Source organism: Neofelis nebulosa, chromosome 14 (assembly GCF_028018385.1).
Source record: "Neofelis nebulosa isolate mNeoNeb1 chromosome 14, mNeoNeb1.pri, whole genome shotgun sequence".
Classification (NCBI taxonomy): Eukaryota; Metazoa; Chordata; class Mammalia; order Carnivora; family Felidae; genus Neofelis; species Neofelis nebulosa.
The window spans coordinates 17,869,918-17,882,864 of NC_080795.1; positions in this window are offsets into that span (position 1 = coordinate 17,869,918).

A 12,947-nucleotide genomic window follows, 5' to 3' on the forward strand; every position below is an offset into this window, starting at 1 on the left:
CTTTTGTGTGTGTTTTTGTCTGTGTTTAAGAATAGTTATTTAGGTTAGGTATCTGCTGAAATAGCAGAGTGGCTCAGACTCAAGAATACATAAAGGTAGAACAGGCAAAAAATTAAAAAGTAATATATTGCACATCTTGACTCTTTTGTGTTTTCAAGGAAAAAGCTAAGCAATCTTTAAGATTTCTAAATACCATCTGTATCTACAACAAAGTAAAATAATTGAATTTGGACACTTGCAGTTGATACCCCCCAAAAGGCAGGTAAATATAGAAGGAAAACTTAAAGGTCATGAATATGCAAGTTTATGTGTCTGCTGTGTGTGCACGAGCATAAAGAATTTAGAAATTTTAGAATGCAATCCAGGCATGACCATGTTCCTCATACAGAAGAGGGGAGATGATTTCCCCCTTATTTGTGAACTTAAAGCCATGGGCATGGTTCAGGTCCAGAAATGGGCCATGGCCCGAAGGTCCGGGGCCTGGAGTGTGTGACCGCATGTCCAGCTGTCAGTGGAGTGGTACACTGAGTACCCCTGACTGGCACTGAAGACGCAGGAGCAAGTGCAAGCTAGGATGGGAATATGCCTGCACCCAGGGGAGTAGGGTGTACATGGGTGCTATATGAATAGTGTAGGGTGTACTTGCCCTTCTGAATTATTAGAAATTCTTTCCTGAGGTTATTAAGCTATTATTCCCTGCCAGAAGTTGTGTTCTGTGCAAAGAGGGTTAAAATTATTTCATAGAGTGGTGTGTTGAACAGCATTTTCTCTGTTATGGACTGAATGTTTGTGTCCTCTCCCCTCCCATATGTTGAAGCTATAACCCACTGTACAGATGTATTTGGATATGGGGCCTCTGAGGAAGCAATTAAGGTTAAATGAGGTTATAAGGGTGGGGCTCCATCCAGTAGGATTAGTGCCCTTATGAGAAGAGACACTAGGGTGCTTGTATGCTTTCTCTCTCTCTCTCTCTCTCTCTCTCTCTCTCTCTCTCTCTCTCACCATCCCCCGTCTCCCTCCCCATATTCCCTCCCTCTTCCCTCTCTTTCTGCCTCCCCACCTTCTGCCTCCCCCATGTGCTCAGTGAAAGGCAAGCCAGGAAGAGAGGCCTTACTAAGAACTGAATTATCTAGAAGCTCGATCTTGGACTTCCAGCTTCCAGAACAGTGAGGAAATAAATGTCTGTTGTTTAAGCCACTCAGTCTGTGGCATTTTGTTATGGCAGCTTGAGTAGACTAATATAACCTCTGATAGCTACATCAGCACACTTCTTCCGGGTTGCACCAGAGAGGTCAACTTGGGTAGGAAGAGGTATGGAAAGGAATCTGGAGTTTGACACCTACAGCTACCTGACCTTTGAACAATGTGGCATTGTTAGGGGACTGACCCTATTTGAAGTAAAAAATCCTCACATGGGGTGCCTGGGTGGCTCAGTCAGCTAAGCATCTGACTTTAGCTCAGGTCATGATCTCATGGTTTGTGAGTTCAAGCCCCACGTCTGGCTCTGGGCTGAGAGCTTGGCGCCTAGAGCCTGTTTCAGATTCTGTGCCTCCCTCTCTCTCTGCCCCTCCCCTGCTCATGTGCTTTCTCTCAAAAATAAATAAACATTAAAAAAATCCTCACATAATTTTGACTCCCCTGAAACTTAACTACTAATAACCTACCATTGACTGAAAGCCTTACCAATAACAGTCAACACATATTTTGTATGTTATATGTATTATACCCTATATTCTTACAATAAAGTGAGTTAGGGAAAAGAAAATGTTAGGAAAATTATAAGAGCAAGTGCATTTACAATACTGTACTGTAAAAAATATAAGTGGACCCACACAGTTCAAATCCATATTGCTCAAGGATCAACTGTATTTGGAAAGGCAGGCCAGAGAAGGGTGCTTCAGCTGGGGATAGTGACGGAGGCTGTGGGATTTCCTGAGGAGTGAGAGGCAGCAGAGGGTAATGTCTATCCAGAAGAGACAGAGACGTCACCAGGAGAGAAGGCGTTGATGCCGACTTTACCTTCTTTACCATTTTGCTTGTGGATTACCTTGGCAGGAGACACTATAAATCACAGAATAGTTGCTCAATAAATCTTTAGATAAATGCACGAACTCCTTTGGGACATGCATTTTTCTTTGGCAGATGGCTTCATCACCACATACACAGAATGGTAAATGTATCCAATAACTATTTTAATCTTGTTGGTTTAGGCTGTTAGGAATAAATCTTTACTATCCTGGAGCATTGAATTGAGATATTTCCCTCCATTAAAGCCTATATTTAAATGATTTCCTTGTTCCTGTAGGTGAGATATTTTTTGAAAAAAATTTTTTCTGAGTTGACTTACTTTGTCAACAGTGTGCTATAGAAAAACAAACAAACTGAATTTCTTGTAGTGAAACAAGGTGCCCAGTAGCTTGAGTGTGAGAAAAGTAGATCAAGGTAGAACCCTAATGATCATTTACCCATAATCAATGAAAATATCTATATGCTTTGATCAGATCAGTTTTTCCCCCAGTAAAAATATTTGCTTGTATCCCTTACCCTATGTTCCTACATATTTGTAAAATTTAGAAAAATTTGATTGGTATGGATGATGTGGGGCTCAAACTCTTCGCTAATAGTTTTCATATGTTACTTTCTTTAATCCTCACAATATACTTGTAGTACAGGTCTTGTTATCCCTGTCTTAGAGATAAAACCTAAAGAATGACTCCTCTGGAGTATCACTTACAGACCCAGGTCTGCAAATCAGAACCTGTTCTCTTTTCTAGAAGTAAAGGCAAACATACTCCTTGTCTCATTCTGTCCTCTGTTTTTACAAGAGCAATTACATTTGAAAATTTAAAAACTCCTTATTCCACAGCATGCTTATGCCATTTTTGTTAATATTTTAAAAACAAAATACTACTTTGAATTGAAATCCAGTGATTAAAATCTACAAGTCACAGTATCCAGCAAATAATCACTGGGCTAACTATAAAATTAGAGTATAGAAAATTAAGTATGTCTTACTCAACACGTCTCCAGAGGCAAGGGAAACAAAAGAAAAAATGAACTACTGGGACCTCATCAAAATAAAAAGCTTCTGCACAGCAAAGGAAACAATCAGCAAAACTAAAAGGCAACCGACAGAATGGGAGAGATATTTGCAAACAAGATACCAGATAAAGGTCTAGTATCCAAAATCTATAAAGAACTTCTCAAACTCAACACCCAAAAAACAAATAATCCAGTGAAGAAATGGGCAAAAGACATGAATAGGCACTTCTCCAAAGAAGACATCCAGATGGCCACCTGACACATGAAAAAATGCTCAACATCACTCATCGTCAGGGAAATACAAATCAAAGCCACAATGACATACCACCTCACACCTGTCAGAATGGCTAACATTAACAACTCAGGCAACAACAGATGTTGGTGAGGATGAGGAGAAAGAGGATCTCTTTTGCATTGTTGGTGGCAATGCAAGCTAGTGCAGCCACTCTGGAAAACAATATGGAGGTTCCTCAAAAAACTAAAAGTAGAACTACCCTAAGACCCAGCAATTGCACTACTAGGCATTTATCCAAGGGGTACAGGTGTGCTGTTTCGAAGGGACACATGCACCCCCATGTTTATAGCAGCACTATCAACAATAGCCAAAGGATGGAAAGAGCCCAAATGTCCATCGATAGATGAATGGATAAAGAAGATATGGTATATACATACAATGGAGTATTACTCGGCAATCAAAAAGAATGAAATCTTGCCATTTGCAACTACGTGGATGGAACTGGAGGGTATTATGCTAAATGAAATTAGTCAGAGAAAGACAAAAATCATATGACTTCACTCATGTGAGGACTTTAAGAGACAAAACTGATGAACATAAGGGAAGGGAAACAAAAATAATATAAAAACATGGAGGGGGGACAAAGCATAAGAAACTCATAAATATGGAGAACAAACAGAGGGTTACTGGAGGAGTTGTGGGGGGGATGGGCTAAATGGGTAAGGGGCATTAAGGAATCTACTCCTGAAATCATTGTTGCACTATATGCTAACTAATTTGGATGTAAATTTTAAAAAATAAAAAATAAAACAAGTTAATAAGATAAAATTTTAAAAATTTAAAAAAAGATAAAATTAAGTATGGAAAACTGAACCATGTTCTTTTTTTAAATGTTTATTTATTTTTGAGAGAGAGAGAGAGAGAGAGAGAGAGAGAGAGAGAGAGAGAGAGAGAGAGAAACATGAGCAGGGGAGGGGCAGAGAGAGAGAGGGAGATACAGAATTTGAAGCAAGCTCCAGGCTCTGAGCTGTCAACACAAAACCTGACGTGGGGCTTGAACTCACCAGCTGTGAGATCTGACCTGAGCCAAAGAGCCAGGCACCCCAAATGAGCCATATTCTTATGTGCAACCCAATAGGAGTTTTAATAAAATGCATGGTCCCAGAAATTGGTGCTGGTTGATTAATCAGGAAAAAAGTTTATTCTATAGATATTTATGAGAGAACCAACTGAAAGCTGAGTCTGGAAATGATATGACAGGCTTTAGAACTGGCTTGATGAGTTTAACCACAGCCCCCCAGTGCTTCCCCATAAGCACTAGGGACACTGCTGCTGCCCCACCCCACCACTGCCATTTCTGCAACATGAACTTGCCTGCCATTTTTGCCATCACATGGATTCTGTGTGGTGCCTCTTTTCTCAGGTTGCCTTCCTCTTTTCTTCTTCCTCCTCCTCCTTGAAATTTCCTATATTGTTTTTTAAAAATTATGGTAGGGATGCCTTGGTGGCTCAGTCGGTTGAGCATCTGACTTTGGCTCAGGTCATGATCTCATGGTTTGTGAGTTCAAGCCCCACATCGAGCTCACTGCTCTCAGTGCAGAACATGCTTCGGATCCTCTGTCCTCCTCTCTCTCTTCCCCTCCCCCACTCAAAAATTTCCCTTTCTCTCAAAAATAAATAAAGCATTAAAAAAATTGGGGTATGAACATTTGATATGAGATCTGTTTTCTTAACAAATTTTCAAGTGTACAATCCGGTATTGTTAACGGTTGGCACCATATTGTACAAAAATCTCTAGAACTTATTCATCCTGCATTACTGAAACTTCATATCCGTTGAATAGCGACTCTCACTTCTGAACCTATTCTTACTCAGGGAGCCTAAATCACATGTCTGTGTACTGCAGAAGATATTGGCAAACCACATTTTCTGGATTCTATCTTGGGAAGACAGGATTCTTAAGGCTTCATATTCCCTAGACATGGCAAGAACACACAGAGATTATAATAAATGTCTGGTACAGATTTTAATGTTTTCAAATAATGGTATATTTAAAAGAACATGCCCTAGTAATTTCAAAGACTTTGTTGAACACCACAAAAGCAATACATGATCTTCAGCAACGATTTTAAAACTCCTTTTCCGTCCTACCCATTGTCCTACTGACTGCAGCTGCCTCCTGCCCTCAAAGTCCCTGGGAGAGTTCCCATTCCTTGTCTAAGGATCCTCTTGCCCTCCTTTTGCTTTCCATCCTAATTCTCCTTTGCAAAAGCTCAAGAACTGGTCTAGTAAGGGTCTAGAACTGTCCTTGGAGGAGGGGAGACGAAAGAGATTAAGAGAGGCAAAACTAGAATTATCAGAATTATCTTCGGCCCTTAAGGGAAGAAGAGGAAGGGGAGAACACAGTTTTGCACTAAACATTTGTATCCAGTCATAGTCACTTTTACTAGTGATATTTAAGAACTACTTAAAATAATTAACTGGTCTTAACAAAATATGCAGATCGCTGTAAGTTCTGTGGTTGAAATGTTGATTCTTATTCAGAGTCTTCTAAATGAAAGCAGTTTAGCTAAAGATAATAAATAAAAAGGAATAGACTCTCAAGTATTTTAAAGGGACGATAAAGACTAGTGTTCATATTTATGGGTCTAAAAAGAACATTATTTTGATTTCAAGTTCCCAGTACAAAATTAATTTGGTGGTGGTGGGGGGGGTGGTAAATTCTATCAGTTATTATTATCATCACAAATGATTAGTCTATACTTGGACACTCCTGGTTAGCTTTGTGCTACCTCTTTAGGATGTCCTTATACACCTCGCATAATAGTTTGTGACAGGTGCAGTGACACTTATTCCAAATATTCATTCTTTTATGAAATTCTGTTGACCCTGGCACAAAGCCATTGAATTGTCTGTTCATGTTTGCTGCTCTACCAAATGAATACCTTATACAATATTTCAGACCAATATTGCTTGAGATAGACAGCTGGATCTAAACACATCCAGCAACACAATTTCTGCTTAGCGGATATCAGTCTCCCTTAGAATATTGAATATAGCTTTAAATTACTGAAGAATTCTACCTAGGATAGCAGGGGTCTGTGCTTCTGCCAAAAATATAGCTGTACTAGAAATTCAATAACTGAACCTAACACCGGTCATCGGTTGTTGCAAATTATTTCTTTCAGAGAAGTACATTGGACTGCTGACTCACTTTCATGCAGGGGTTGGGTGTTCCTGTTACCTTTTAATTCTTCCCAACTGGGAAATAATTTACTTTTTTTTTTTTTAAAGTTTATTATTTAGAGACAGAGCATGCATGCACACACACAAGTGGGGGAGGGGCAGAGAGAGAGAGAATCCCAAGCAGGCTCTGCACTGTCAGGTCAGAGCCCGACGTGCGGCTTGAACTCATGAACTGTGAGATCATGACCTGAGCCAAAACCAATAGCTGGAGGTTTAACCCACTGACCACCCATGTGCCCCAGGGGAAACATTTACTTTTGAGTCTGAAACTTAGAACGCACTGTTTCAGTGTTATGTGGGGAGCTATTCTCTTAGTTCAATTCATAAATAACCTACAAGGTGAATAGTACTCCAGAGTCTATACACTATAAAGACTTATCATTTGATGTGCTTCCCTCACCTACCGTGGGCAGGTGGAACAAGGATGGATGCCCTAGGCAGAACCTTCCTTAGCATCCACTGAGGATAGAGGAAGCAGTCCTAAAAGGCAGAACTGCAGAAACACAGCGGGGAGACTGGCATCACACTGGAAATAAGGAGTTAGAGTCTGCTCTAGAAAATCTTCAAGTTGCCTTTATTTTCATGTGAATTAATCAGATGTCTTAGCAGTTCTCAGTGCAATTTGTTTTGTGAAATATATTAGGTATTCAGTGTGGCTGTTTTCAGGTTTATTATGCAATATTCTGATTCATGAAAATATTCCATTAAATGCAATCGCTCATGTAATTACTTTGCTTAATCTAAAGCATACTTTAATTAACATTGCACAGAATTCTGATTTAATCAATTAGATTTTATCTAGTATAACTTAGCTGTAAATACTTTTTATGATGCAGCAGCTCAAAAGAATTATTGAGAGTAAAGGTAATATATGATGCTACCTAAAACTAACAAATTTCCTGTGTTAAGAAAACTAAATCATAATTTGAGCTATAATTTTATTATTTGGAAAGTTAACTATAAAGAATAGATTATTATGTCTCCATTAATAGTATGTTAAAAACAATCTCATCAGGAGTGTTAGAATTTAAAAAATAGGCTTTATTGTTTTATGTATTCCCCAACAGTTAGGCTTGAGAACAAAAGATTAATCTCAAGCAAGACTGACCACTTTTTGGCTTTGTAAATAGGCTCATTAACATCAATATCTCATGATACTTGTCCACTCCTCATGGGTTTTGTTTCGTCCCAAAAAGATATGTTGAAATTCTAACTGCCTGTACCTCTGAATGGGACCTTATTGGAGGCACCTGGGTGGCTTAGTAATTAGGCACCTTATTGGGGGCACCTGGGTGGCTCAGCCGGTTAAGTGTCGACTTTGGCTCAGGTCATGATCTCGTGGTTCATAGGTTCAGGCCTGCATCCGGCTCTGTGCTGACAGCTTGGAACCTGCTTTGGATTCGGTGTCTCCCTTTCTCTCTGCCTCTCCCCGACTTGTGCTCTGTCTCTCTCTCTCTCTCAAGAAAGACTAAACATTAAAAAAAAAAAAAAAAAAAAGAATTGGACCTTATCGGAAACAGGGTCACTGCAGATGTAATTCGTTAAGATGAGTTCATACTGAAGTAGGGTGGGCTCCTAATCCAATATGACTAGTGTCCTTCCAAGAACATGGCCATGTGAGGACAAGAGACACACAGGGGGGGAGGCCATGTGAGAGGAAGGCTAAGTTTGAAATTATGTAGCAGCAAGAAACACCAAAGATTGCTGGCAACCAACCAGCAACTAAGAAGAGGCAAGGAAGGATTCCCTATAGGTTTTAGAGGAGGCAGTGCCCTGACCTTCCTTGATTTTGGACTTCTAGCCTCTAGAACTGAGATGACAAATTTTTATTGTTTTAAGCCACCCAATTTGTGGAAACTTGCTAAGGCAGTCCTACAAAACTGATATACTCACTAAAACGATCTGAGAGTTACAACTTAACATAACCAGAATCTGTAAAATTGCTTTTAATAGTAGTGGGGATGGGGAAGTGTCTTGCTAAACTATTTTCAAAAATGCAGGTGCTGTTTTTAGTTTGAAGTTAACTTTTCCATTCCTAAGCAAGTATTGATATAAATAAAACACTTTTTGTTCTCAGCACCCCTCCTCACACATAGCACCTAGCAATGCGCCTTGAACATACATCATCCAACAGTACATTTTGTGACTTAGTTTTAAAAGATTAAAAATGAAAATAGCCTATAAATATTAAAATATCCACTTATAGAATTTGAGCTGTAAAATATATACAGTGCTACCGAAATGCAAGAGTAATCACTGAAAAGAATTTACATGAGGTTCATGAAGGCAAAATTTCATTCTGAATTGATGAGTGGATAATAGAGAAACTATATACCCAGCTGGTCTGTGGATTATTTAGCTTGTATATTTTCTGTTGACCTCTTTTCGGCTTTGAAAAAGAAATACTCAGCACCTGCACTATGTGAAGGGCAGAGAAAACTAAAATAATAATATAAATGTAAATTCTTGATATTAACTTGCTAATCTATGCCATAGGGCATGGAATAGATGGCAATTAAAAATATAATACAAAATTGATTGGGGGGGTTATCTATAAGTTATTTTCTTCTTCCTGGATATTCAAGAGTTGTTTGTTGTTGGGTTGTTACAGGGGAGATCATGTTTGATGGGAAAGCATCGATAGACACCAGCAAATGGTCTGGATACAGAAAGCTAACAGACTGGGGGGAGCACAGCACGCTCGCAATCAATTGGGAGAGTTTCCTGGTGTCAAGGACTCATGATGGCCAGTGGATGACAGCAGGCAAATGTATGCCTTTTTGTCAGGTGCTTTGAGAAGTAGCACCTTTCCATCGTTGGGAGTCTTCAGATGCTTCGGGCCCTTCTGGTCATTCTGGACATTTTGGTTTTCGCCTGCTCTATGGGTAGAAATAATTAGTATAAAAACAACCCTCCAGTCCCAGGTCATGTGTGAGCATTTACCACCAGACTGGATGAACTGAAGTTAAAATTCCCAGGTATACTATTTCTTAGCAGGACTGAGCCTCAAACCTGCCTGAGATCCATTCCTACAAACATATAACTGGAACTACAAGATAAAAAGATATATTAGATTTGTAAAGCATAGAAAAGATTAGTATTTCCTGATTGTCTACTATATTCTAGGTTCTGTGCTAGGCATTTCACATATGATCTCATTTAATATTTCCCTTAAATTTAGTTTTTAAATTTTTATTGAAACAATGTACATTTTATTAACATCAAAAAGACTGGGTGGCAAATAGTTGGGAGTTCACTTTAAGAAACACTTTTCCTAGGACACAAAGAAATGGAAAAACATTCCATGTTTATAAATTGGAAAAACAAACATTGTTAAAATGTCCATATTACTTAAAGCAACCTGCATATTTAATGCAATCCCTATCAAAATATCACTTTTCACAGAGCTAGAACAAATAATCCTAAAACTTTTATGAAACCACAAAAGTACCCCTAATAGCCAAAGCAATTCTGGAAAAGAAAAACAGAACTGGAGGCATCACAGTTCCTGATATCAAGCTATATTACAAAGCTGTAGTCATAAGACAGTATGGTCCTGGCACAAAAACAGACACACAAATCAATGGAACAGAATAGAAAACCCAGAAATGGACCTATAACTTTATGGTCAGTTAATCTTCAACAAAGCAGGAAAGACATTAATAGACACTTTTCCAAAGAAGACATCCAGATGGCTAATAGATACATGAAAGATGCTCAACATCACTCATCATCAGGGAAATACAAATCAAAACCATGATGATGTACTATGTCACACCTGTCAGAATGGCTAAATTAACAACACAAGAAACAACAGGTGTTGGCGAGGATGTGGAGAAAGGGGAACCCTTTTTGCACTGCTGGTGGGAAGGCATATAGATGCAGCCACTGTGGAAAAGAGTATGGAGGTTCCTCAAAAAATTAAAAATAGAGTTACCCTTAACCCAGCAATTGCACTACTAGGTATTTATCTAAAGGATACAAAAATGCTGATTCGAAGGGGCACATGCACCCAATGTTTATAGCAGTGCTATCAACAATAGCCAAATTATGGAAAGAATCCAAATGTCCATCATCTGACGAATGGATATACATATTTATTACTCGGGGATAAAAAAGAATGAAATCTTGCCATTTGTAACAATGTGGATGGAACTAGAATGTATTATGCTAAGCGAAATAAGTCATAGAAAGATAAATATCATAGGACTTTTCTCCTATGTGGAATTTAAGAAACAGATGAACATACAGGAAAGGGGGGAAAAAGAGGAGGGTGGAAAACAAACCGTAAGAGGCTCTTAACAATAGAGAACAAACTAAGGGTTGATGGAGGAAATTGGGGGAGGGATGGGCTAAATGGGTGATGGGTATTAAGGGCATTTGTTGGGATGAGCCCTGGGTGTTACATGTAAGTGATGAATCGTTGAATTCTACTCCTGAAACCAACATTGTACTGTATGTTAACTAAAGAATAAAAAAAAAAGTGTTAGAAAACTTCCAAAACAAACAAAAAAACACTCTTCCTTTAAAAGGAATATACTTTGTATATTTTTCATAATTAAAAAAAAACAAAGCCAGTCAAATAATAACAAGGTTTATATTAAAAACAGTAGTCCTCTACTTCATCCTTCCTTACTCCCAACTCCCTCTCCTTAGCCCAATAATTCTTAATCTTTTACATTGTTTCTTCTAGAATTTACTTTCTTATGTCTAGGTAACATGCACAACCTGTTATTTCTTGATTTTTTTCTTTCAGTTTTAGATATTGTCTATTGACTTCCTGCTACAGCAGATGAAGATTTAACTCTCCTAAACCCCTCCTTTCACATACAGTACTTCTTCCTCCCCTTCAAATATATTTATATCACTGTTTTTGGTTAAATTGATATTTATGGCTAAAATTATTTTAAATATATGAATATTGTTTATAGCTAAGTCATATAGTATATTATTTCTTCTCTTCTGTAGCCATTGTTTGCACCACAATTAACAGCTGCATTTTGTTATTATTTTCTTGGTTTCTGTGCTTTTATTACTAATCCATCCCCAGATTTTCTGATAGAAGTAAAAATTGCCTCTGAACATGTGTTCTGTTTCATGTTTATCTTGGAGAATTTCATCTGAGACTTTAGTTCTCCTTCTATTCCACTTTGGTGGTTCTTTAAGCCTGTTTTGCAGCTATTAGACTTTTGTCTTCACTGTTATCTTGAGATTTTTTCCCCATGTCTTTCTCCTGAATTCCTGATTTCTGAGATCCTATATCTTTTTCTTGGTTTAATCCCTCAGTTTGGTAGAGTAGATCCCTCGGGATTTTCCTGAGAAAGGTTAATAATTTAGGACCTCAATTCTTTGAAAATGTTTGTATTTTACCCTCACTTTTCATTATCATTTTGCTGGGTGTAGATTTTTAGGACAGAATGGCCCCTGAAAACTAAGGCATTTCTCCATTGTCTTCAAACTTCAGTGGTGCTGTTGAAAAGTTTCATGTTACTCTAGTCCTCTTTCCTTTGTGATCATCTTTCCCCCCCCACCACCCCCCCCACTCTTTCTGGAAGTTTTCAGGCTCATCTTTTCATCCTGAAAGGATTTGCGTTTCCTTCTACCTAATTCTTGGAGGGGATAACCAATCTGGGATTAGTCTGAATTAAATTCTTGGCTAGAGGTGTATCAGACCATTTAAGTAATCTGAATTTGGCCCACAAATTGGAGAGAACTGACCTATGATTCAGCTGTAGTTTCTCCCCTCTCTACTCTTGCCAAATTTTGAAATAGTCAATTGTCCCTTGAAGACAGTATGGGGGTTTATTTATAATTTACCCTTAAACTGAAGGTATAGCCCTTTGGAATCTTAGAATTCTGGTAGGAGGAGAATCTGTTATTAGACTTCCCACCTTGGAGTAGCCTTGGGCTTTGTTCTCTGTTCCCATCCTCCAAAATGCTGTGAAAATCAAAGTCTGCCCTCACGTATTTTGACAGATGCTCTCAGGATAACAGTGTACCACTTACCTTTCTAGGTTCCTGCCTTCACTCAATGCCTAACTGGAGATTTTCTTACTTTCTTGTTTGATGTCTTAAAGATGATTAAAAAATTATATTTTGGGGCACCTGGGTGGCTCAGTCGGTTAAGTGACTGATTCTTGATTTTGGATCAGGTCATGATCTCATGGTCATGAGATTGAGCCCTGTGTTGGGTTCTGTGCTGACACTGCGGAGCCTGCATGGGATTATCTCTCTCCCTCTCTCTCTCTCTGCTCCTCCCCTGCTTGCACTCTATCTCTAAAAATAAATAAACATTTTAAAAAATTATATTTTGTCTAGAAGTTTTAGTTATTTCCAGCAGTCCAGACACCTGTCCTGTCACATTCTTGAAAATGGAAATATCTGGGCGCCTGGGTGGCTCAGTCGGTTGAGCGCCGACTTCGGC